General features: G+C 44.2%; 2 protein-coding genes across 5 annotated transcripts in view; one reads left to right on the forward strand and one right to left on the reverse strand.

Moving 5' to 3' along the window:
* The window catches only part of LOC139273646 (oocyte zinc finger protein XlCOF26-like), a 178958-nt gene that overhangs the window by 160428 nt on the left and 1695 nt on the right, over window positions 1-16835 (reverse strand). The window lies entirely within an intron of this gene.
* LOC139273639 (zinc finger protein 239-like) overlaps window positions 1-16835 on the forward strand; it is a 332544-nt gene that overhangs the window by 73705 nt on the left and 242004 nt on the right. The gene's annotated exons all lie outside the window — the stretch shown is intronic.

Raw genomic sequence — 16835 nt, forward strand, 5'->3', positions numbered from 1 at the left:
GCTCAAAAATGGGACAGTCGGTAACAGGACATCAATTAGCCTCCTCTTGGAGAAATCAAGGAATCGACATTGTATGTAGGAAACAAAGCTGATTTATTTGACAGTTGTTTGACAGAGGGTGCAGAAAAGATTTACACGAATGATTCCAGGGATGAGGGACTTCAGTTACATGGATAGACTGGTGAAGTTGGGGTTGTTCTTCTTAGAACAGAGAAGGTTGAGAGGAGATTTGATAGAGGTGCTCTAAAATCATGAGGGATCTGGACAGAGTAGAGAGAAAATATTCCCATTGGCGGAAGGGTTGAGAACCAGAGGACACAGATTCAAGGTGATTGGCAAAAGAACCAAAGGTGACATGAGAAAAAACTTTTCTTTAAGCAGCGAGTGGTTAGGATCTGGAATGCACGGCCTGAAAGGGTGGTGGAGGCAGATTCAATCGTGGCTTTCAAAAAGGGAATTGATAAGTACATGAAATAAAACATTTGCAGGGCCACGGGGAAAGGGCGGGGAGTGGGACTATTTACAATCTATATTAACGACTTGGAAGAAGGGACTGAGTGTAATGTAGCCAAGTTTGCTGATGATACAAAGATGGGAGGAAAAGCAATGTGTGAGGAGGACACAAAAAATTTGCAAAAGGAAAAGACAGGCTAAGTGAGTGGGCAAAAATTTGGCAGATGGAGTGTAATGTTGGAAAGTCTGAGGTCATGCACTTTGGTAGAAAAAAATCAAAGAACAAGTTATTATTTAAATGGAGAAAGAATACAAAGTGCTGCAGTACAGCAGGACCTGTGGGTACTTTGGAGGCAGTTCAGAGAAGTTTCACTCAGTTGATTCCGGAGATGAGGGGGTTGACTTATGAGGAAAGGTTGAGTAGGTTGGGTCTCTACTCATTGGAATTCAGAAGAATGAGACCTGATCTTATCAAAACATATATGAGGGGGCTTGACAAGGTGGATGCAGAGAGGATGTTTCCACTGATGCGGGAGACTAGAACTAGAAGCTGCCCATTTAAAACAGAGATGAGGAGAAATTTCTTCTCTCAGAGGGTTGTAAATCTGTGGACTTCGCTGCCTCAGAGAGATGTGGAAGCTGGGACATTGAATAAATTTAAGACAGAAATAGACAGTTTCTTAAACGATAAAGGGTTATGGGGAGTGGGCAGGGAAGTAGAGCTGAGTCCACGATCAGACCAGCCATGATCTTATTGAATGGTGGAGCAGACTCGAGGGGTGGTGTGGTCTACTCCTGCTCCTATTTCTTATGTTCTTATGACTAGCTGAAGTGCTCTTGCAGAGAGCCGGCATGGGTTCGATGGTCCAAAAGGCCTCCTACTGTGCTGTGACCATTCTATGATTCAATGATATCCAGAAAATTAAACTCCAGCCCAGATATAGGGATTAATTCCACCAGCGGCAACATGTTTCAGTCCTGGATGTGATTAACGGCAACAATAACAGCAGAGTCCAACCCCTGCAGTCACTAGTGAACTCGCTGGTGTGTCAGCAGGTTGGATGATCGAGTGAAATGCTTCTCACACTCGGAGCAGGTGAATAGCCTCTCCCTAGTGTGAACTCGCTGGTGTGCTAGCAGGTAAGATGATGAGTGAAAGCCTTCCCACACTCAGAGCAGATGAACAGCCTCTCCTCAGTATGAATGCGTTGGTGTGTCAGCAGGTGGGATGATCGAGTTAAACCCTTCCCACATTCAGAGCAGATGAATGGCCTCTCCCCAGTGTGAACGTGTTGGTGTGTCAACAGGTCAAATGATCGAGTGAATCCTTTCCCACACACGGGACAGGTAAACGGCCTCTCCCCAGTGTGAACACGCTGGTGTTCAGTGAGCTCGGATGAACGAGTGAATCCCTTCTCACACATGGAGCAGGTGAATGGCCTCTCCTCAGTGTGAATTCGCTTGTGTACCAGCAGGTTGGATAACTGAGTGAATCCCTTCCCACACATGGGGCAGGTGAACGGTCTCTCCCCAGTGTGAATTCGCTTGTGTATCTGCAGGTTGGATGACTGAGTGAATCCCTTCCCACACACTGGGCAGGTAAATGGCCTCTCCGCAGTGTGAACACGCTGGTGTTCAGTGAGGTCGGATGAACGAGTGAATCCCTTCCCACACACTGGGCAGGTAAACGGCCTCTCCCCAGTGTGAACACGCTGGTGTTCAGTGAGGTCGGATGAACGAGTGAATCCCTTCTCACACATGGAGCAGGTGAATGGCCTCTCCCCAGTGTAAATTCGCTTGTGTACCAGCAAGTTGGATGACTGAGTGAATCCCTTCCCACACACGGGGCAGGTGAATGGCCTCTCTCCGTTGTGATGCCGTCGATGAGTTTCCAGCGCAGAGGGGCAATTGAATCCCTACCCACAGTCTCCACATTCCCACGGTTTCTCCATGGTGCGGGTGTCCTTGTGTCTCTCCAGGTTGGACGATCAGTTGAAGCCTCGTCCACACACACAATATGTGAACGGTTTCTCCCCGCTGTGAATGGTGCGATGTTTTTTCAGGCTGTGTAACTGGTTAAAACTCTTTCCACAGTCACTGCACTGGAACACTCTCACTCGGGTGTGTGTCTCGGTGCTTTACCAGTCACACTAATGTTTAATATCTTTTCTCACAGACAGAACAGACAACCGTTTCTCCTTCCACATTCAAAGGCCGATGATATACAGGTGAAAGTAAACTAGCACAAACTATAAAAACAGTCTCTACTGGTATATAAAAAGGAAAAGAGTGGCTAAAGTAAATGTTGGTGCCTTAGAGGATGAGACCGGATAATTAGTAATGGGGAACATGGAGATGGCAGAAACTCTGAACAGATATTTTCTATCAGTCTTTACGATAGAGGACACTCACAATATTTCAACAATGGATAGTCAAGGGGCTATATGGGGGGAGGAACTTAACACAATCACAATCACTAAGAAGGTGGTACTCAGTAAGATAATGGGACTAAAGGCAAATAAATCCCCTGGACCTGATGGCTTGCATCTGAGCGTCTTAAGAGAAGTAGCGGCAGGGATTGTGGATGCATTGGTTGTAATTTACCAAAATTCCCTGGATTCTGGGGAGGTCCCAGCAGATTGAAAAACTACAAATGTAACACCCCTATTTGAATAAGGAGGCAGACAAAAAGCAGGAAACTATAGACCAGTTAGCCTAACATCTGTGGTTGGGAAAATTTTGGAGTCCATTATTAAAGAAGCAGTAGCAAGACATTTGGATAAGCAAAATTCGGTCAGGTAGCGTCAGCATGGATTTATGAAGGGGAAGTCATGTTTGACAAATTTGCTTGAGTTCTTAGAGGATGTAACGAACAGGGTGGATAAAGGGGAACCAGTGGGTGTGGTGTATTTGGACTTCCAGAAGGCATTTGACAAGGTGTCACGTAAAAGGTTACTGCACAAAATAAAAGTTCACGGTGTTGGGGGTAATATATTAGCATGGATAGAGGATTGGCTAACTAACAGAACAGAGAGTCAGGATAAATGGTTCATTCTCTGGTTGGCAACCAGTAACTACTGGGGTGCCGCAGGGATCAGTGCTGTGACCCCAACTATTTACAATTTATATTAATGACTTGGAGGAAGGGATCGAGTGTAACGTAGCCAAGTTTGCTGACGACACAAAGATGGGAGGAACAGTAACGTGTGAGGAGGACACAAAAAATCTGAGAAGGATATAGACAGGCAAAGTGAGTGGGCAAAAATTTGGCAGATGGAGTATAATGTTGGAAAGTGTGAGGTCATGCACTTTGGCAGAAAAAAAAATCAAAGAGCAAGTTATTATTTAAATGGAGAAAGATTGCCAAGTGCCGCAGTACAGCGGGACCTGGGGATACTTGTGCATTAAACACACAAGGGTAGTATGCAGGTACAGCAAGTGATCAGGAAGGCCAATGGTATCTTGGCCTTTATTACAAAGGGGATGGAGTATAAAAGCAGGTAAGTCTTGCTACAGCTATACAAGGTATTGGTGAGGCCACAACTGGAATACTGTGTGCAGTTTTGGTTTCCATATTTACGAAAGGATATACTTGCTTTGGAGGCAGTTCAGAGAAGGTTCATTAGGTTGATTCCGGGGATGAGGGAGGGTTGACTTATGAGGAAAGGTTGAGTAGGTTGGGCCTCTACTCATTGGAGTTCAGAAGAATGAGAGGCGATCTTATCGAAACGTATAAGACTTTGAGGGGGCTCGACAAGGTGGATGCAGAGAGGATGTTTCCACTGATGGGGAGACTAGAACTAGAGGTCATGATCTTAGAATAAGGGGCCGCCCATTTAAAAAGGAGATCAGGAGAAATTTGTTCTCTGAGGGTTGTAAATCTGTGGAATTCGCTGCCTCAGAGAGCTGTGGAAGCTGGGACATTGAATAAATTTAAGACAGAATTGTACAGTTTCTTAAACGATAAGGGGATAAGGGGTTATGGGGAGTAGGCGGGGAAGTGGAGCTGAGTCCATGATCAGATCAGCCATAATCTTATTGAATGGCGGAGCAGGCTCGAGGGGCCGTATGGCCTACTCCTGTTCCTATTTCTTATGTACTGTCTAATGAAATGCTCCCAGGGCAGGTGCAGCATGGGTTAGATACAGAATAAACCTCCACCTACACTGTCCTATCAGAGACTCCAAGGGCAGGAACAGCAAGCATTAAGTACAGAGCAAATCTCCCTCTACACTGTCCCATCAAACACTCCAAGGGCAGGTATGGAACATAAGAAATAGGAGCAGAGTAGACCATTTGACCCCTCGAGCCTGCTCCGCCATTCAATAAGATCATGGCTGATCAGATCCAGGCCTCAACTCCACTTCCCCGCCCACTCCCCATAACCCTTGACTCCCTTATCGTTCAAAAATCTGCCTATCCCCACCTTAAATACATTCAATGACCCAGCCCCCACAGCTCTCTGAGGTAGCGAATTCCAAAGATTCACGTCCCTCAGACAAGAAATTGCTCCTGATTTCCCTTTTAAATGAGCGAGCCCTTATTCTGAAACTATGCCCCCCAGTGTTAGATTCCCCCACGTGGGGAAACATCCTCTCTGTATCTACCCTGTCAAGCCCCCTCAGAATCTTATACATTTCAATAAGATCACCTCTACGTCTTCTAAACTCCAATGAGTACAGGCCCAACCTGCTCAACCTTTCTCATTATGACAACCCCTTCATCTCAGCAATGAACCTCGTGAACCTTCTCTGAACTGCCTCCAGTACAAGTATATCCTTCCTGAAATAAGGAGACCAAAACTGTACGTAGTACTCCAGGTGTGGTCTTACCAATGCCATGTACATTTGCAGCAGGACTTACCTAATTTTATATTCCATCCCCCTTGCAATAAAGGCCACCATTCCATTTGCCTTCCTAATTAATTGCTGTAACTGCATGCTAAATTCTTGTGTTTCATGTACAAGGATCCCCAGATCCCACTGTACACAGCATTTTGTATTCTCTCCCCATTTAAATAATAATTTGCTTTTTTATTTCTCCTACCAAAGTGAATAAGCTCACATTTTCCCACATTATACTCCATCTGCCAAAGTATTGCCCACTCACTGAGCCTATCTATATCCCTTTGTAAATTATTGGAGTCGTCGTCACAACTTGCTAGGTTAGCAGTTTAGATACACAGTAAATCTCCATCTACATTATCCCATCAAACACTCCAAGAGCAGGTACAGCACGGGTTAGTTACAGAGTAAAGCTCCCTATCCATTGTCCCATCATACAGTCCCAGGGGCAGGTACAGCATGGGATAGATAAAGAGGAAATCTTCCTCTACACTATCCCATCAATCACTCCCAGGGAAGGTACAGCATGGGTTAGATACAAAGTAAAGTCCCCTCTGCAATGAGCCATCAAATACTTGCAGGACAGATAAAGCACAGGTCAGATACAGAGTAAAACTCCATCGACATTATCCCATCAAACACTCCCAGGACAGGTACAGCATGGGTTAGATGCAGAGTAAATCTCCCTTATTACAACAGTGACTACAATCCAAAAGTACTTCATTGGCTGTAAAGTGCTTTGAGAGGTCTGGTGGTCGTGAAAAGCACCAAATAAATCCAAGTCTTTCTCCCTCTACACTGTCCCATCAGACACTGCCAGCCCATAATGAGCTGGGGTCAGTGAGGTTAGTCGCTAGGCACTGCAGTGATGTCATAAAGCAGGGCCATTTAAAGGTGGAGAGCTGGGACATCCTGTCTCAACACACATCCCGCTGTTCATACTGAGAATCCCCGGGGAATGGTCAGGGCCCAGAGTGTGGAACACAACCAAGGGGGAAAGAGAAGGAGAGACGGTGCAGTGTGGGAGATGAGGGAGGAGTCTGCTCATTCCCTGGGGCAGATCAGACAAAGTGCTTTGAGTGGTGGGTCCAGCAATGAAACTGAAAACAAACCAAAGGGAATAAATAAAGATCCAATCCAAGGGAACAAGCAACGGGTCATTGGGCAGAAATCACAACCGGCCGAAAGTTATTCAATGGGCAAACATCGATTGCTTATTGTGGGAAGTTCCACACTTCAACCATCCATTGAGTGAAGAAATGTTTCCTAACATCTCTTTTGAATGGCCTGGCTCTGATTTTAAGGTTATGTCCCTTGTCCTAGACACCCCAAGCAGCAGAATAAATTTCTCGCTATCTACCCTAGCAGTTGCTTTCAAATTCACATTAAATTCCCAGAGACTAGGGGGAGTATGGGTTGGATACAGAGTAAAGTTCCCTCTACACTGCCACTGGGCGAACTTCAGTGTCCAGCCCGAGTGCACTGGGCAGCTTATCGATTAAAATTCAGCAGCAGTACGATCTGTCACTGCACTGAGAACTTTCCACCCGCAGCTCCTGATCAGTTTCAGGTTAAAGCTCCCTCTAAACTGTCCCAGGGCAGGGACAGCACGAATTAGATACACAGTAAATCTGTGTCAGAGGAACTGTACCCCAGTGAGAGTCGGTGCCAGAGGAAACTGTACCCCAGTGAGAGTCGGTGTCAGAGGAAACTGTACCCAGTGAGAGTCGGTGTCAGAGGAAACTGTACCCTAGTGAGAGTCATTACAATTCGAAATATCTTCAGTTATCAGCAACAAATTGCATTAATATTGTGCCTTAAAAGTAGTAAAATGTCCCAAGGCAATTCACAGGACCATTATCAAACAAAATTTGACATCCAGTCACGTAAGGAAATATTAGCACAAGTGACTAAAAGCTTGTTCAAAAGGGTAGGTATTAAGGAGTGTTATAGAGAGGTTTAGGGAGGGAATTCCAGAGCTTATGGTCTCAGCAGCTGAAGGTACGGCCACCAATATTGGAGGGATGAAAATTGGGGCTGCTCAAGAGGCCAGAATTGGAGGAATGGAAAGATCTCTGAGGGTTGGAGGGTTGGAGGAGGTTATAGCAATAGGGAGGGACAAGGTCCTGGTCAGATGTCAAAACAAGGATAAGAATTTTGAAATTGAGGCATTGATGGAGCAGGAACCAATGTAGTTCAGCGAGCTCAGGGGTGATGGGTGAAGAGAAATTGATACAAGTTGGGATGAGAGGGCCGAGGACAGATTGAGTAGAATAGGCCTATATTCTCTGGAGTTTAGAAGAATGGAAGGTGATATCATTGAAACATAGAATTCTTAGAAGAATTGACAAGGGCCGGATAGTCTTGAACTAGGGATCGATCCTAGTATTAGGATGAGTGTCGAGGAAATTTCTAAGTTAAATTAACTCAAGCGGAGATTTCAGAGTCTTGCTTCAAGAGATTCTTTATTTTACACGCGAGATATCTCGGAGAGCTGCTTGGTCGTTACCAAGGCAATACTCTGAATTCTACAGAAACCTCATTCTATCTTTATACAGAAAAAAAGGAATTTTATCTCATACAATTGATAACCTCATTATTCATAAACATTACTAATTCTAAACAGGGCACAAAGGTCAGTTCGAAAAGCGTGACTTTATCTATTCGGGGACATTAATCATTTCTTCTGAGGGTCAGCAAGCTCATCATGAAAAGCCCCTCTTATCAGTTCCTGCAGAGTTGAGAAATCTGTCTGCCTCCAGGCCATGGGGGTATCTTATCATATACACATACCAGATGTACAGCCTTCATGTTAACTGTTCTTTTCTGTAATTTAAGGAACATTAAGTATTTTCTGGCTTTGCTGGATTCTGCTGTCTCAGCAAAGAAGCAAACTCAATTTACAGAAAGGAATTTAACCCCTTCTTATACTGTGAAAGCGGCTGGTTACTTTCTTCCACAACTCCCTCCTTGTTGATCTTTTTTAATTGATCAACATATTTTCTTTCTCAACTAAAAAGGGAGGCTCATATCCCTCGGGGTAAGGTCTCAACTCTAAGCATTCTTTTTCATTATAGTCATCTAACTGTCCTTCTATTCGGTTTAACCTTCCCTTCCCGATCATATTTTTCTGTTCCATTCTCTCTACTCGGTTCATTACTTGACCTAATAGAGATTTTACTTTCAGCCCCATTCCACAAACGACTAGTAGTAGAAGTAGCATGATCACACCTAATACTACTCTCGGATGTATTGCAAGCTTTAATACGGCTGTTGCCTTGGGGGACCAGCCTAGGAATATATCCCACCAGTGATGTGCTGTTATTGAGGTGACTGTGTTTGCTATTCGTACTAACTGTCCCTTTTTGAAACTCATTTCCAGCTCAAACTGGTGGATGTCTCGGCCCCGTTTTGACAATGCCTCTTCAATTTGTTTGTCATTTTGTATTAAATTATGCAGTCGTGTCAAATTAATTGTAGGGGGTAATAGTTCAATTCTGTGCACGGTTAAATAATTCTCTACATTTTTCCACTGTCCAAAAGTATAAGTTCTTTTTTTTTCTGAGTCATATAGAGTGTAGACTTCTGTCATACAAGTCTTAATAGGAGGCATATATAAAATTCCGTCCAAATAGACGGGTTTATTTCCTGTAAAGCAAACTTCGTTTTGTCCTATCTCTGAGACCTCTGTGTCATTGGCTTGTTTTAGTTCACACTTGCATATTCCTGTTGGGTGTTGTAGGGAGCATGGTTCGTTTATGGCGGTTCGGTAAGGACATACCATCCCGAATGGCCATTTAACACATCCCCTATCGTGATGTGTTAGATTCCTTTCATCGACCCAGTCCCCTTTAAATTTTGGGTACCAGAAGTTCTGTCCAAACAGTTGGGGTATTACTTGGTACTGACACCAAATTTCCTTCTTAGTCATACTTATTATTTCCATAGTAATATTACATCCTTCTACATCACATCTGGTATATTTTTCTTGAGGTTTAAGGGCTAGATCAGGAAATTTATTTCTCTGTTTCATTCCCAGTAATCTTTCCCAGGTCTCAGCGTGGAAAGATAGTATTTTCCTTTCTAACTCGGCTCTCAATAACTGTCTGATTGTCTCTTTAAACATGCAATTGGTGTACCAATTCACCCCCTTTTGCTCCTTCATTCGGTTCTCTATTTCCTTTTCTATTTCTTTACTTTGTTTCCAAGTCATTTTATCTGTTATGTAGCCGGATACCTGCAGTTGCTGTAGTCCTTCATCCCAAACATTTCTTAATTCTATACTTTCCCCTACTAGTCCTCCGACGACCTGGATTTTATTTTGTAAGGTCTCTATATCCATTGAGTTTAACGCTCCCATCCCTGCTCCTACTCCACCCAATACAGTTCCCAACACATCCCGCTTCCTTCTCGGGGATCGGTCCAGTGTGACTCCAACACTTGTGGTGTTGCAGCCATCCTTTTCCCTTGGTGGATACATGATTTGTATTGTTAAATTTACTATACCTGGGGATCTTACTACCGAGATGCAGGTGGTCAACACCCGTTTTAAATGGCCCGGATCCCGGGGGGAATGCTTATTTTTATTGTGCGTCCACTGTTTGATATAGGTTCCTCCATTTAGTATTCATTAAAATAATAGCTTACTAGCACAATGGTAACAGTGATCCAAAAAAAAAAATAAAGGCCCAAATTGGTATACAGGCAAGTTCTGACATTTAGCTCTGTACTTCTGGGTGTCGCACTCTTAGTTCAGTCTGGTTTTATAAAAAGGGGAGATGAGTACAGTTCTTTTGCGGGGTATACTGCCGTCTCTGGCATGGGTCACCGCTGCCCGTCCTAGCTCTGTATTTCTTCTTCTTTCTGCGTTTCGTCTGGAAAGTAGTATTTACATCGGGTGGCGTGTACCCAGTTTGGATGTTTTTCCAGTTTCAGGGCGGTTCTTGTCGTGAGGATTATTTGATATGGTCCTTTCCACCTAGGAGAAAAAGATTCTTTGTTTAGAGTTTTTACTAATACTTGCTCTCCTGGCTTAAAAGGGTGCATATTTCCTTCTGACGGGGGTACTTGGGTCTGCTTTATTCGTTCATGCAGGCTTCTTGCTATTTCACACATGGCCCGAGCATATTTTAGCGACTTCTCATCATTCCAAATTAATGCTACCTTTTCCGCTCCCAGTGGTGGTTTTACACCCGTAGGCATTGGCCTTCCTAATAAGGCTTCATGGGGTGTCAAACCAGTATTTCGGTTTTTCTGGTTTCTTATAGTATATAGTACCAATGGAAGGGCATCTGGCCATTTTACTCCTGTTTCTTGACATACTTTGATAAGGGTGGATTTTATTACTCCATTTACTCTTTCCACCATTCCTGAGGACCGAGGTTGATACGGTATGTGCAATTTCCACTGGAAACCTAACACTTCGGCAAGATTCTGTACTATTTTCCCTGTAAAGTGTGTTCCTCTATCACTGTTAATTCCCATAGGTATCCCATATCTTGGCACTATTTCTTTAAATAGAATCTTCACTCCCGTTCGGGTGTCATCCTTCCTCATTGCATATGCCTCTACCCATCTTGTAAACATATCTACTATGACTAATAGATACTTGAAACCTAATACTGGAGGCATGTGGACAAAATCAATTTGCAAATTTTCAAAAGGCACGTTTGGTTGGGGTAGATGGTCATATTCTGCAGGTGTTTTACCTCTATTGTTTTGTTGGCAAATTTGGCAGGTTCTAGCAATTTTCTCAATTACTACTGTTATTCCTGGTGCATACCACTGCGCATTGATAGCATGTATCATCCCTCCTTTGCCCATGTGAGCCTGACCGTGTGCTAGGCGAGACAGGGGCAAAAATAAGGATCTAGGACATACAGTTCACCCATCAGGATGAGACCATATATCATTTTTTTAAAAACAACCTTGATTCTCCCATGTTTTTCTTTCCTGCACGGTAACTTGTTGTTGTGCTGTTTTAAGTTGTTGGGTGCTTAGTGTTTGTGGAGGGGAGACTGAAACTGCTTGAAGGCAGTATGCCTGTGCTAAAGCGGCCTGTCTGGCTGCTTCATCAGCCCTCCTATTTCCTATTGACACTTCATCCTCACCGGTTGTGTGAGCTGCACATTTAACAACAGCCACCTTGCTTGGCAACTGAATGGCATCTAACAGGTTTAGTACCAACTGTGAATGCTTGATGTGTTTTCCGCCAGAGGTGATGAAGCCTCTGTTTTTCCACAGTTGTCCAAAATCATGAACCACACCGAATGCATATCTAGAATCGGTATAAATATTAGCGGTTTGATTTCTGGCCAATATACAAGCTCTAGTGAGGGCAAACAATTCAGCAGCCTGTGCCGAGGTTCCGGGAGGCAGGGCAAATGCTTCAATGGTTTCATGCTGGTTTACAATAGCATAGCCGGACAATAGCAAATTGTCTGACGGTCTATGTGATGACCCATCTGTATAGAGAATAAGATCGGGATTGTCCATTGGCTCTGTAAGCAAATCTGGTCTGGGAAAGGTGGCTATTTCCACGATTAGCAGACAGTCGTGTTGATCTGGGTCCTCTATTTCTCTGGTGAGACTGGTGGGAACAAAAACCGCAGGGTTCACTACCGGTGCACATCGAAAGGTGTAGTTAGGATGTGACAACAGCAGCACTTCATATCCTGTTCTCCGGGATGTTGTGAAGTGCTGAGTGGCTGCGGAGTTTAACAACAAAAGCACCGCGTGCGCTGTTATAACAGTGCACGGATAGTCCAAAACAATTGGTCCTGATTTTTCCACCATAACCGCAGTAGCGGCTATAGCACGCAAGCAGGCGGGCATTCCCCTTACTACTGGAGGGAGCATTACTGAGTAATAGGCCACTGGTCTATTTCCCCCACCATGTTCCTGGGTTAGTACCGCTATTGCAAATCCTTCTTTCTCGTTTACATACATCTGAAATGGTTTCGAATAGTTCGGTAGTCCCAGTGCCGGGGCGTTAGTGATAGCTGTCTTTAATTGTTTAAACGCTTCTTCCCTTTCAGGGGTCCATTCTACTTTGGGTGGGGCCTCTTTTAGGGCAGCTGATCGTAAGACTGCATCCCATTCTCAATAGTCGGGGATCCATTGTCTACAGTACCCCACCATTCCTAGAAAGGATAAGATATCCTTCTTTGTCTTCGGTATAGGGGTGCTTTGAATAGTCTGAATTCTTTCAGGTCCCAATTGCCTCTGGCCATGGGATATGCGAAAACCTAAGTACTGCACTTGGACCTGGCAAAATTGTAGCTTTTGTAAGGATACTCGATGCCCTCTTTCACATAGGTGCTGTAATAGTTTCAGAGAGTCTTGCATGCATCCGTACCCGTGGCTGGACGCCACAAGCAGATCGTCCGCGTATTGCAATAGTACAGAATGGTCCGATAGCGAGCAGTCTTCGAGGTCTCTTTTTACGGCTGCTGCATATACTGCGGGACTTTCAGTGTACCCCTGGGGCAGCCTAGTCCATGTGTACTGTTGTTTCTTGTACGTAAATGCGAACAAATACTGACTTTCTCGTTTTAATGGAATGGAGAAAAAGGCGGAACATAGATCTACTACAGTAAAGACAGTAGCTGTGGGTGGGATAGCAGATAGTATGATGTTGGTGTCTGGTACCACAGGGGTGATAGGGACTACTATCTTATTTATAGCTCTTAGATCTTGTACAAATCTCCACTCATTTGGCCTATTAATCTTTGGTATAGGCAGTATCGGCGTGTTACATGGGCTTTGTGTCTTCTCCAGCACGCCTTGTTCTAATAGTGCTAAAATGACTGGCTCTATCCCTTCTTCCGCCTCTGGTGGCAGTCTGTACTGCCTTATGCTTGGTAGCACAGCATTTTTTAATAATTGTACCCGATGGGGTACTGCAGAATATACTTGTCCAACATGGTTTTTATGTTTTGCCCAGAGTTCAGGGGATACCTGATTCAATGCCATTGGTATGTTAGGGCTTGTTTGTCCGGGGGGTTGCTGTTTTTTAAACGTGGAGTCATGTCTTTTTATCTTCCATTGAAGAATTCCCCGGGCACGGGTGATAAATTCTACCCGAATATTCTGCAGTTCTATAATTGCCCAAGGTTGATAGCCTGGTTGCTGTTTTTTCTCTTCTATCTTTAAGATCATCTCGCCCATATCTCTGGGTTTTGCTGGTGGTTTTACAGCCAAGGTCAGATGGGGTGTCGAGTTCTCTTCTTTAAACCATTTTTGTTGTAACGGTGTTAGCTCCACGGCCACCCCCAACCCTTCAGGTCCGAAATAAATGTGGGGAGTAGCTTCTATTACTTCGTTTTTATTTAAGAATGGTTGCACAAAGCGCTGATAGTCTTCAGCCCTGTGTCGAGTATACCAGGCTGTACAGTGAAGCTGAACTGCCTCAAAGCTTGTTAAGATGATATACAATAACTCTTTAATATTAGGGTCAATTTTAATCTTTAAGTTTTCCACTGCCTCTTTTATCAGGGGGGAGTAGAAGTTGCCACTCAGTTGCCAACTATAAAGGGCAGCACTTTCTTCATTCTTTTCCTCTTTCTCTCTTTCTATCCCATTAAAGAACTGATGAATGTTATTTGGAGGGATCTCCATAAACATCCCTTCCTTTGTGCAATATATTGTGGCTCCTAGTTTGCACAAAGTCTGTCTTCCTAATAGAGGGAGAGGCGTTGTCTTCGAGACTATCAGGGTCTCGTCATTAACTTGTTGTCCTTCAATTGTCAATTTAGTAGGTTCGGATAAAAAATCTTTCAAGGGGACGCCGGCCACACCCATGCTTAAAACAGTGGTGTTGCTTACGGGTAATCCCACAGAGGGCGGTACAGAAGACATAGTAGCGCCGGTATCCACCAGAAACTTCACATAAGTGTTTCCTACTTTTAGTATTGCCAAGGGATTTTCTTCTATGTCTGTTGATAAGCGGAGAGTTGCTGCCTGTACCATTACGCCTCTGGGGCATCCCTATGCTGACTGATACGGATTGGGATTAGAAAAGGAAAATTGAGGGGCCAGTGGAGGTGGAGGTTCGGAAAAATTCCCTTGTGACCCTCCAGACTGTTTGGGCGGACATCTGCAATCTCGAGCCCAATGCCCCTTCCTTCCGCAATTTCTACACTTGTCTTGAGAGCGGTCTCGCTGGGACCACTGTCCTCTCCCTCTTCCTCTACCCTCAAACCCTCCTCGATTCTGCATCTGTCCTCTGCCTCTCTGCTGATAGTATTGTCTTGTTACTTTGGTTTTACTTACGTAGGTGAATAATCCCTCCCTATCCATGTTAGCCAAGACAGTGACTGTCTCTTTCCAGGTTTTTCCTTGCCAATCCAAAACTTTAATCTTGTAGGTTTTGGCATGCTGTGGTAACATACAATTCAGCAGAGTTTGTACTGCTAAAGGTTCATTTGTATCCAAGGGTATTCCTGCATGCTCCTCCCAGCTATTTTTCCACCTGGCTGCGAAATCTATCATTGACTCTTCCGCTTTCTGCAGACAGCGGGTGACTTCCCCAATGTCCCCATGTTTTTTAGCCCCTTGCAGAATTGCGTTCCGTCCTCTATTTTGTAGCCAGTGCGTTAAAGATTCATTTCCCTCATTTAACAAGTCATTATCTGCTCTCCAATCCCCTCCCTCCCCAGGCGGGATAGAGAACATGTCTTTTACTCCCTGCCAGGAGGATCCGTAGGCTGCTTGTAATAATAATTTAATATCCCCGGGTAGCGGATTGAAAATTGTACACGTCTGCTCAAGCCAGTTGTGAAATGCAATCGGTTTCTTTACCGGGTTAGGGGCGGCAGAGATCATATCTCTGGCCTCTCCCGGAGACCAGGGTTTTAAAACCGCTGTGGTTCCTATCATTACTCGGAGATTTTGGAGGAGGAGGGTAGAGTCGGCTTCTGCCTGAGCTGGGGTTGTTTGTGACCTTAGGACCATCCCAGATCTCTGATTGACTTCCCCTCCCTCTGCTGCTTCAGCCCCTGCTCCTAATACCCCCGGGTTTCCTCCATCGGCTCCTCCATTAGGTGGTGGGGCCGGGAAGACAGCTAGTTCTCCCTGGGCTAGATCTCTATGGGCAATAACCATTTCTATAATTTCCTGCCAGCTATTTCGCTTTGGGGGTTCTATGCGAGGATAGAGTCCCACGGTGGGTGCTGAGGGGATAGGGAGGTTTGGAGGGCTATAAGAGGGAGGTTTTTCAGTTTCCCCCTTTTCTTTCTCTCCTGATTTATTCTCTGATATTTTTACTTGCGGAGGCTGATGTCTTTTTGCAACCTCTAGCCATTTAATAAAACATTTATCCATATAATCTTTGTCCCAAGTAGGGTCTCCTCCCCCTTCCTGAGTTATTTTCCTCCATTCTTCGATTAAAGACAATTTAAAACTTCCTCCACATGGCCAGTCCCCATCAGACCAACCGTATAAATCGCTACTAAATGTTACCGCGTATCGGTCATCTCCTGTTTCTTTAATTATTGTGTCCGCTTCTCTTGTTGCTTTACTACCTGACGAATCCTTTTCTTAGTTTCACGCTGTATACTCATTCCTTTGTTTGGAAGGTCGTTTTTCTTTCCTTTTCTAGGAGCTGGATGCAAGCATCCTGCTCGACTAGAGCTGTTTCCCATTCTTTCCGGGTTCAGTGTCTCGCGGTGTTTTCCTGAAATTAGAATTTAAGACACACCTACAAAAATATATATACACAGTACTTTACAAAGCGCTCACCGGTGCTCTCTTTTCGGCTCGGCTCGGATCTCCTTTAGCTTTCTTGTTATTCTAGCTTCTTATGGTAGCTACCCTAATGCCTCACCCTTCAGGGATCTTGGCGGCTTGTCCCCTTTTTCTAGGACAGCCTAGGCACTTTTCCCCCTTTAGCTAGGAAAGTCCTTTTTTAAAATTCCTCTTTTTCTTTTAAGCCAATCTTACTTTTGTTCATTTTGGATCTCGTTATCAGAGATCCTGCCAACTACGCCAGAAACTGTCGAGGAAATTTCTAAGTTAAATTAACTCAAGCGGAGATTTCAGAGTCTTGCTTCAAGAGATTCTTTATTTTACACGCGAGATATCTCGGAGAGCTGCTTGGTCGTTACCAAGGCAATACTCTGAATTCTACAGAAACCTCATTCTATCTTTATACAGAAAAAAAGGAATTTTATCTCATACAATTGGTAACCTCATTATTCATAAACATTACTAATTCTAAACAGGGCACAAAGGTCAGTTCGAAAAGCGTGACTTTATCTATTCGGGGACATTAATCATTTCTTCTGAGGGTCAGCAAGCTCATCATGAGAAGCCCCTCTTATCAGTTCCTGCAGAGTTGAGAAATCTGTCTGCCTCCAGGCCATGGGGGTATCTTATCATATACACATACCAGATGTACAGCCTTCATGTTAACTGTTCTTTTCTGTAATTTAAGGAACATTAAGTATTTTCTGGCTTTGCTGGATTCTGCTGTCTCAGCAAAGAAGCAAACTCAATTTACAGAAAGGAATTTAACCCCTTCTTATACTGTGAAAGCGG

The sequence above is a fragment of the Pristiophorus japonicus genome, chromosome 9 (assembly GCF_044704955.1).
Source record: "Pristiophorus japonicus isolate sPriJap1 chromosome 9, sPriJap1.hap1, whole genome shotgun sequence".
In the NCBI taxonomy this organism is placed as follows: Eukaryota; Metazoa; Chordata; class Chondrichthyes; family Pristiophoridae; genus Pristiophorus; species Pristiophorus japonicus.